This window comes from Thermobia domestica, chromosome 10, assembly GCF_964235325.1.
Source record: "Thermobia domestica chromosome 10, izTheDome1.hap1.1, whole genome shotgun sequence".
In the NCBI taxonomy this organism is placed as follows: Eukaryota; Metazoa; Arthropoda; class Insecta; order Zygentoma; family Lepismatidae; genus Thermobia; species Thermobia domestica.
In genome coordinates, this window is record NC_137463.1 from 191,039,524 (window position 1) to 191,050,658 (window position 11,135).

Here is an 11,135-nt window from a genome sequence, read left to right on the forward strand (position 1 = left end):
GAAACATTTATTGTTTTATGATTAGCAAAACATTCTTCTGAAGAAAACAGTCTATGACAATTAATGCATTCGCGTTTAATATTATTATCATTATTACAAACATTGTGATACTTTTCACACATTGGGCATTTGAAGTTACACTTATGATTTTCTGTACGATGATAACCTTCCAAACAATACTGACAATAATTTTTCTTGTTTAATAGTGTTGTAATACTAGTAATTAATTCATAGTGTCCCTCCGTATACAAAATTAAAATTTTCTTTGATGCATATATTCCAGGATAAATTACATTGTAGTTTCGAGTTAAACGATTTTTTCGTAAACAACAATTTGATAATGAGGTGCTAACTTATTTTGAAACTTTTTTACATCATCAATAGTACATCCATCATGGATTTCAATGTCAACTTTAGCACTGACACACAAATCCTTTGCTTGTTTCATCAATCGTTCAAAATGATTTTTTAATTCATATACGTAATTATAACGATGATCAGCCCTACCCATTCCAAGAATAATACTCTTGGGAAGACAATACACATTCTTTTGTACAGGAATAGTACATTGATGCATATGTGTTACAAGATCAACATATTTTGATGAACCCATAGTTCGTCCCCTACCTTTACGTGAATCAACAATATGAATTTTGAAATTTACTTTATCACCTAATAAATAATTTTCATTACTATTTAAAACATTTTCAATTTTACGAAATAAAATGTCGGAGCTTAAATTTGACTTTTGACGCCACGAAATGTATATTGGTTTATTAATTGTGGAAGCAGAACTTTCTATTGTTATACCAACATACATATCATCATCAGCATCATTTAAAACATGATCCTTTACAAATTCAAATAACAACTGAATATATTTTTCAGGATCATCTATTCCACTAGTGTGCATACGTTCAATTGTAACTTCCTTTCCCGTAAGTCCAAAATAAGTATAATGTTTGGTTCTATTATTAACAATACGAAAATATTCATTTGTTTTACCACTCCCATACATGGTAGGTTGTGATACATTATTAGTATTAGGACTTGGAAAGTTTATAAAATTTTCCATGAAAACGCTAAAATCATTTGTAGTTAAACTATTAGCTTTTCCTTCAGACACAAGTTCCATAAACTTCTCACGAGCTAAATTCTTTATATTATCTTGACGAAAGAAGCCTACATGATATAAATCAATAATATCTTTTGCAGACTTACATTTTTTCAAAACAACATGAGAATCACAACCAAAATGCATAAACAATGCCTGCAATAACTTGGAATAAGCTTCATTGCTTACCCTTGCACCCGTAGCATGACATTGTGTTATCACTTCCCATGTAAATAAAACTTCGTTTGGATTTTCATATTCACGTGCTTCTTGTGCCGACAACATGGTACAGATGACAGATTGTCCTTCCATTGTGTGATTGACACACTAAATATGTAATTGCAATATGAATTTTTTGTCTTATACAGTAAATATTTTACACAATAATGTACACAGAACTTTGATATTTCTTTTCACAGTTTTAAATGATAAGGTTTCGTAAGTAGACTTTTATGATATGATTCACAATGTGTTGACCAAAGATACACTTTTTAAAAATTTTACACTTACCAGTAAGTATAATAATAAAACTTTCCTGAACTTGTTTTAGTTCACAACAGATTTAGTTGTAAGTTTACCGACAGCACACTTGAAAGCTTGTCGGGAATTGCACTAGCACTGGCCGTTAACTACAATGATAAAACTTCCCGTAACTTTTTTCAGTTTAGTATCGATGCACTACCACTTGTCACTCACTAAGTATATTTTAGTTCACCGAAGATATACTTTTAAGTTTATCGGTTAATCCTTTAGCACTTTCCGATAATTGTAATTTACAAATTGCCGTAATGAGATTGTTTTACATTAATTACAGCACGCAAAGTACAAACAGGAAGTGTGTTTACTTTTTATTGATTGTTTATTATCAACACTAATAAATGGAAATTCCAAGAACTCCACACGAAGATTCCCGAAGATTGCCGAAGGTTCCCGAAGTTTCCCGAAGTTTTTCGAACAATGCCGAACCTAACCGAAGATGAACATAAGAGTTTATCCACAATTCATGTACATGTTGGTTAATGTACCACACGAATGGTTCCGAAAATTGCCGAACTTAACCGAAGATGGACATAAGAATGTATGAACAATTCCTGTACACGTTTAGTAAATGTAAATTGCAAAAGTCTTGTAACTTTAAGATATATTTCAAAGTTTATTATTAGATGTAACTTTGTAACAAAATTGGTATTTAAAATAAATGATTTAAGAACAAAGAGTATACCAATGATTGGCTTTACTTTAAGAGTAGTAATTCTATAGTGCGCGGCGCGGCTTGCTGCGCGGGATTTATAGTTTAAAATTTAATCTCGTACCCAAACGCATTTCGTTTTGTAGTCTTGTACCCAAAAGCATTTCGTTTTCTAATCTCGTACGCAGGTGCTTTAACATATTTTAAATTAGTAACAGTAATATTACACAATATGATGTAATTTGTAAATGCACTATTAAAGTTTGCAACACTTGAAACAATTTTAGGTGCTTGTTTGTATGCTTTTCCACTGTGTTATTGGCCTAAAAAAATTCCTTTGTTAGTAGTGCTAAAAATTTGTTTTGTCTACATTGCTACAAATGTTTAAACTGTTTTAAACCGGTTTAAACTAGTTTATTGTTTTTTATGCAATTATTCAGTTCTGCAAGAACTTCGTTGTTAAAATAGAGTGTGATCGTATTTAAATTGCTGTGCAATCTCCTTATTTATTTAACCTTTCATAATAAATTAACCGAACACTACGTGTCAGCATATGAAAGATAATTTGAAAATATTAAAAAATGAAGTAAACTTAGAATTAATTCCAATAGAAACACAAAGTAACATAGTTACAAATATTTTATTCGTTCGCTTCATTAGCAGCTCAGAGGAATTACATTTCGAAAATATTAAAATTAACAAAACATAAATATAAGAAAGTTATTTTAGCATAACACAAGATGATTAAACTTAAAATTTAATACATGAAGCTCTTTGATTGTTAAATGGAGAAGTAAAATTTAAGTCAGTGTTGCAATTGAATACAGAAACTATCAGTAAAAGTACAAGTTTTCAAAGTAAAGTGTAGAAACAAAACTTAAAACACAATGTTGCAATCTAAATTGCAAAAGAAAATTAAAAATACAACTTACAAACAAAATATAGAAACCGAAAATAAAAAGTGCAGAAACAAAATTTAAAAAAAACAATGTTGCAATCTAACATACAAAACGGAAAATAAAAATATAAAAGCAAAACTTAAAACACAATGTTGCAATTAAAAATGCAAAGCTAAAAAATACAGAACCAAAACTTAAAACAGTGTTGCAATCAAAAATACAAGAGCAAAAGTTTAAAATACAATGTTGCAATCCAAATTGCAAAAGAAAAAATTAAAAGTACAAGTTTAAAAATTGAAACATTCAAAACTAAAAATACAAAATCAAAACACAATGTTGCAATCCAAATTGCAAAAGAAAATTAAAAGTACAACTTTAAAACACAATGTTACATTACAAATTCCAAAACAAAATAAAAATTACAAGTGAAGAATTAAAAAAAATGCAGGAATAAAAAATTTTAAAGTACACAATGTTGCAATCGAAAATACAGAAAGAAAATAAAAATACAAACATAAAACATATACGAAACATTATGTAGTAGTATAGCACGTAGATCTCACCAACTTTGTCCGCAAATCTCACCAAAGCTGGTGCAAACTCATGTTATTAAAATAATGACGTGCTATACTACTACATAATGTTTCGTATATGTTTTATGTTTGTATTTTTATTTTCTTTCTGTATTTTCGATTGCAACATTGTGTACTTTAAAATTTTTTATTCCTGCATTTTTTTTAATTCTTCACTTGTAATTTTTATTTTGTTTTGGAATTTGTAATGTAACATTGTGTTTTAAAGTTGTACTTTTAATTTTCTTTTGCAATTTGGATTGCAACATTGTGTTTTGATTTTGTATTTTTAGTTTTGAATGTTTCAATTTTTAAACTTGTACTTTTAATTTTTTCTTTTGCAATTTGGATTGCAACATTGTATTTTAAACTTTTGCTCTTGTATTTTTGATTGCAACACTGTTTTAAGTTTTGGTTCTGTATTTTTTAGCTTTGCATTTTTAATTGCAACATTGTGTTTTAAGTTTTGCTTTTATATTTTTATTTTCCGTTTTGTATGTTAGATTGCAACATTGTTTTTTTTAAATTTTGTTTCTGCACTTTTTATTTTCGGTTTCTATATTTTGTTTGTAAGTTGTATTTTTAATTTTCTTTTGCAATTTAGATTGCAACATTGTGTTTTAAGTTTTGTTTCTACACTTTACTTTGAAAACTTGTACTTTTACTGATAGTTTCTGTATTCAATTGCAACACTGACTTAAATTTTACTTCTCCATTTAACAATCAAAGAGCTTCATGTATTAAATTTTAAGTTTAATCATCTTGTGTTATGCTAAAATAACTTTCTTATATTTATGTTTTGTTAATTTTAATATTTTCGAAATGTAATTCCTCTGAGCTGCTAATGAAGCGAACGAATAAAATATTTGTAACTATGTTACTTTGTGTTTCTATTGGAATTAATTCTAAGTTTACTTCATTTTTTAATATTTTCAAATTATCTTTCATATGCTGACACGTAGTGTTCGGTTAATTTATTATGAAAGGTTAAATAAATAAGGAGATTGCACAGCAATTTAAATACGATCACACTCTATTTTAACAACGAAGTTCTTGCAGAACTGAATAATTGCATAAAAAACAATAAACTAGTTTAAACCGGTTTAAAACAGTTTAAACATTTGTAGCAATGTAGACAAAACAAATTTTTAGCACTACTAACAAAGGAATTTTTTTAGGCCAATAACACAGTGGAAAAGCATACAAACAAGCACCTAAAATTGTTTCAAGTGTTGCAAACTTTAATAGTGCATTTACAAATTACATCATATTGTGTAATATTACTGTTACTAATTTAAAATATGTTAAAGCACCTGCGTACGAGATTAGAAAACGAAATGCTTTTGGGTACAAGACTACAAAACGAAATGCGTTTGGGTACGAGATTAAATTTTAAACTATAAATCCCGCGCAGCAAGCCGCGCCGCGCACTATAGAATTACTACTCTTAAAGTAAAGCCAATCATTGGTATACTCTTTGTTCTTAAATCATTTATTTTAAATACCAATTTTGTTACAAAGTTACATCTAATAATAAACTTTGAAATATATCTTAAAGTTACAAGACTTTTGCAATTTACATTTACTAAACGTGTACAGGAATTGTTCATACATTCTTATGTCCATCTTCGGTTAAGTTCGGCAATTTTCGGAACCATTCGTGTGGTACATTAACCAACATGTACATGAATTGTGGATAAACTCTTATGTTCATCTTCGGTTAGGTTCGGCATTGTTCGAAAAACTTCGGGAAACTTCGGGAACCTTCGGCAATCTTCGGGAATCTTCGTGTGGAGTTCTTGGAATTTCCATTTATTAGTGTTGATAATAAACAATCAATAAAAAGTAAACACACTTCCTGTTTGTACTTTGCGTGCTGTAATTAATGTAAAACAATCTCATTACGGCAATTTGTAAATTACAATTATCGGAAAGTGCTAAAGGATTAACCGATAAACTTAAAAGTATATCTTCGGTGAACTAAAATATACTTAGTGAGTGACAAGTGGTAGTGCATCGATACTAAACTGAAAAAAGTTACGGGAAGTTTTATCATTGTAGTTAACGGCCAGTGCTAGTGCAATTCCCGACAAGCTTTCAAGTGTGCTGTCGGTAAACTTACAACTAAATCTGTTGTGAACTAAAACAAGTTCAGGAAAGTTTTATTATTATACTTACTGGTAAGTGTAAAATTTTTAAAAAGTGTATCTTTGGTCAACACATTGTGAATCATATCATAAAAGTCTACTTACGAAACCTTATCATTTAAAACTGTGAAAAGAAATATCAAAGTTCTGTGTACATTATTGTGTAAAATATTTACTGTATAAGACAAAAAATTCATATTGCAATTACATATTTAGTGTGTCAATCACACAATGGAAGGACAATCTGTCATCTGTACCATGTTGTCGGCACAAGAAGCACGTGAATATGAAAATCCAAACGAAGTTTTATTTACATGGGAAGTGATAACACAATGTCATGCTACGGGTGCAAGGGTAAGCAATGAAGCTTATTCCAAGTTATTGCAGGCATTGTTTATGCATTTTGGTTGTGATTCTCATGTTGTTTTGAAAAAATGTAAGTCTGCAAAAGATATTATTGATTTATATCATGTAGGCTTCTTTCGTCAAGATAATATAAAGAATTTAGCTCGTGAGAAGTTTATGGAACTTGTGTCTGAAGGAAAAGCTAATAGTTTAACTACAAATGATTTTAGCGTTTTCATGGAAAATTTTATAAACTTTCCAAGTCCTAATACTAATAATGTATCACAACCTACCATGTATGGGAGTGGTAAAACAAATGAATATTTTCGTATTGTTAATAATAGAACCAAACATTATACTTATTTTGGACTTACGGGAAAGGAAGTTACAATTGAACGTATGCACACTAGTGGAATAGATGATCCTGAAAAATATATTCAGTTGTTATTTGAATTTGTAAAGGATCATGTTTTAAATGATGCTGATGATGATATGTATGTTGGTATAACAATAGAAAGTTCTGCTTCCACAATTAATAAACCAATATACATTTCGTGGCGTCAAAAGTCAAATTTAAGCTCCGACATTTTATTTCGTAAAATTGAAAATGTTTTAAATAGTAATGAAAATTATTTATTAGGTGATAAAGTAAATTTCAAAATTCATATTGTTGATTCACGTAAAGGTAGGGGACGAACTATGGGTTCATCAAAATATGTTGATCTTGTAACACATATGCATCAATGTACTATTCCTGTACAAAAGAATGTGTATTGTCTTCCCAAGAGTATTATTCTTGGAATGGGTAGGGCTGATCATCGTTATAATTACGTATATGAATTAAAAAATCATTTTGAACGATTGATGAAACAAGCAAAGGATTTGTGTGTCAGTGCTAAAGTTGACATTGAAATCCATGATGGATGTACTATTGATGATGTAAAAAAGTTTCAAAATAAGTTAGCACCTCATTATCAAATTGTTGTTTACGAAAAAAATCGTTTAACTCGAAACTACAATGTAATTTATCCTGGAATATATGCATCAAAGAAAATTTTAATTTTGTATACGGAGGGACACTATGAATTAATTACTAGTATTACAACACTATTAAACAAGAAAAATTATTGTCAGTATTGTTTGGAAGGTTATCATCGTACAGAAAATCATAAGTGTAACTTCAAATGCCCAATGTGTGAAAAGTATCACAATGTTTGTAATAATGATAATAATATTAAACGCGAATGCATTAATTGTCATAGACTGTTTTCTTCAGAAGAATGTTTTGCTAATCATAAAACAATAAATGTTTCCGGAAAGAGTTTATGCGAAACAAAGAAAATTTGTGTCCATTGTGGTACTATGATTGACATGCGTTCACGCAAGTCTGAACATGAATGTGGTGAACGTTATTGTAAAACATGTTACTCATATGTAAGCGATGATCATATTTGTTTTGTTCAAACGGCTATGATGCAACATATAGATACCTTTTTGTACATTATATTTGATGTAGAAACAATGTTGCTTCCTAAAAATGAACAAGGAGAACAAGAACATCATGTAAATTTTGTAAATTGTATTCATGCTTGTTACAAGTGTAAGGACATGAAGCTTGATGATACATGCTTTGTATGCGGCGATAAAAATGGATTCCGTTCGTTTGATTTTCACAACATTGAAGAATTTGTTAATCATGTATTAATAACTCGACCAATGTTTAAAAAAATCATTGTGCTTTCCCATAATGGCAGTAATTATGATATGCAATTCTGTGCTAAAACTTTGATCATAAACCATCATTTTACACCTGAAGTAATAATGTCAGGGCAAAAAATTATTGAAATGCGTTTAGGACAAAAGATTTACTTTCGTGACACATATTTGTATATGGGAGTTAAATTATCTAAATTACCTAAGACGTTAGGGCTTTCTGCAAATTTACGAAAGGGAGATTTTCCGTACTTGTTTAATACATTAGAAAACCAAAATTATATAGGCCAAATTCCTGATCTAAAATATTTTGATGCTGATTCAAGGAGCACTGAAGATCGAGAGCAACTTATCATATGGCACAAAGAACGTGTTGCAAGTAATGAGGAGTATAATCTCCAAAAGGAAATGATTGAATATTGTCGGAATGATGTTAAAATTTTAGCAGAGGCTGTCATTAAATTTTCAAACTTAATTGAAGACAAAACAAATGGTATCCAATGTTTTATCGCTGCACCAACTATTGCTAGTTTGGCAATACTAACATATCGTACCTTATATTTACCCAAAGAAATTATTCCAATTATTCCACCTTATGGGTTTGACCATCGTGATCGTCAAAGTCTGAAGGCAATGTATTGGTTACGATACTTAGAACGTACTACTGGTAATAAAATTTTTTATTCTGGAAATGGTTTGGAAAAACGATTTGGAAGGTATAAGGTTGATGGATTTGAAACTAAAACAAATACAGTTTACGAATTTCATGGATGTTACTATCACGGATGTTTAAACTGTTATCCTACACTACGACACGTATCCCTAGATTCATCCTCTAAGCAAGGTACATCAGTACAAGATCGGTATGAAAACACCGTCACAAAAATAGCATTTCTTAAAAAATTAAATCTTAATGTCATTGAAATGTGGGAATGTGAATGGGACCACATGGTAAAAAACGATAAGAAATTACAACAGTTTATTCAAACACAGTGTCATGATCTTGTTGATCATCTGGTACCTAAAGATAGTTTTCATGGTGGGCGTACAGAATGTTTTAATGCCTTGTACGAATGTACCAGCGAAGAGTTTGTGGCATATTATGATATTACCAGTCTTTATCCGTGGGTAATGGCACGTAAGCCATTGCCTATAGGAAAACCTATAATATACAAGGGGCCTGACTTTCCACAAGTGCAAAGTATTCATGGATTAGTGAAATGTAGTATCTTGCCTCCCAAAGACTTATATTTTCCAATTTTACCATATACATGTAATGATCGCCTTTTGTTTGGGTTATGTCGTACGTGTATGGAACAAAGTGACAACATTTGCATCCATAATGATGCCGAGCGTGTCCTTACTGGTACATACTGTACTCCTGAACTTCATGTGGCTTTAGATCTCGGATACAAAATTCTACAAATTATTGAAATTTGGGAATTCAAATTATCTGGATCAGAAAATAATCTGTTTAAAGATTATGTCAATTCCTTCTTAAAAATGAAGCAGGAGTCTTCAGGATTTCCTAGCTGGTGCAAAACTAAACAAGATCAAGAAAAATATATTACAGACTATTATGAACATGAATGCATTCAGTTAACGGAAAATAACATTCAATCAAATCCTGGTCTAAGATATATTTCCAAAATATTTCTCAATTCCTTGTATGGGAAATGGGGACAAAGAACAGATTTATCTCAATCTGTAATTGTAGATACTCCAGAAAAATTTTTAAGTTATCTATGGGCACCCCAATATGAGGTACAAACTGTATTGCCTATTGGAGAGCGGCATCTCATTGTATCATATAAAAACATTGAAAACAAAAACAAGCCATGGAAATTTTCCAATGTTGTCCTTGCAGCCTTTATCACCTCTTGGGCACGTCTAAAACTTTATGAATTATTGACAGCTATTGATCCTGAGCGTGTATTGTACTGCGACACTGATAGTATTATGTTTGTGCAACCACGTAATGAAAAGCCTCCACTTTCTTTGGGTTCCTATTTAGGTCAGTTAACTAATGAAGTTCCTGATGGCTGGGAAATTGATGCATTTATAGGCTTAGGGCCAAAAAATTATGCCTATAGAATGAAAGAAGTTCAAACAGGGAAGGTAGATTATGTATTTAAAATTAGAGGAATTACTTTAAATCATCGTACACGACAAGAAATTAACTTTGATCATTTTTATCAACTAGTTCGGGATAAAGCTGACAAAAAACAGTTACACAATCCAGGAAGAATTGTTCGTAAGCCTGGGTTTGTCATCGTATCCAAGTCTGAAACTAAAACACATCAAAAAGTTCAAAATAAAAGACGACGATTAAATCATAACAGTATTACTGACTATAGAACATTGCCATATGGTTATCAAAGTATTAAGTGCGTGAAATGAATGGTATTCTGTATATATGTAAATAGTAAACTGTCTAAAGGTATCATGATGTCATAATATCATCAAATATGTTCATAAGTTTTCCTATCTGTTGGTACTTGTACGTATATATAATGTAAATATCTTATTTAAATATATCTTATTTAAATATGTATATCAATTTGCCAATATTGGAAAATAGAATATTGTAGAGTATATAAATACAATAAAGCGTTACAATTTATAATAATATGTTTTATTTCTGCAACAAATATTCATATCATACGAAGTATCTGTATTCTATATAAGATAAAGGAAGAATACCTATGCTTCATATAAGATTATTTATCATATTTTATGCTCCTACAATAAATGACTCTAAGTTGAAAACCATATTGTTGTCATAATGTCTTCTATAAGGTGAACAAGCATCTTAGAAGTAAGTAAAGGTATCAATATAAGACATTAGAATACTATACTGAAAAGATATCTATATGTAAATGGGTTATAACATAGTGATATCCTTTGTGCTTCAAATATCCGTACAACATCTGTGGTATGCTCACATTTTGAGGTAACATGATGTGTTCAGCCTCACAGTTTGAGTAACAAACAATCCAATGAATATTACGAGAGGTTAAATACGTAAAATCACAATATATACATTCTAACATGGTATTCAAGGTAATCTATATACATAAGGAATCAATTCATGTGTTTGCATTCACATAGCGTATCACCACAACAACATATACAGCTCTACAATATATATAACCC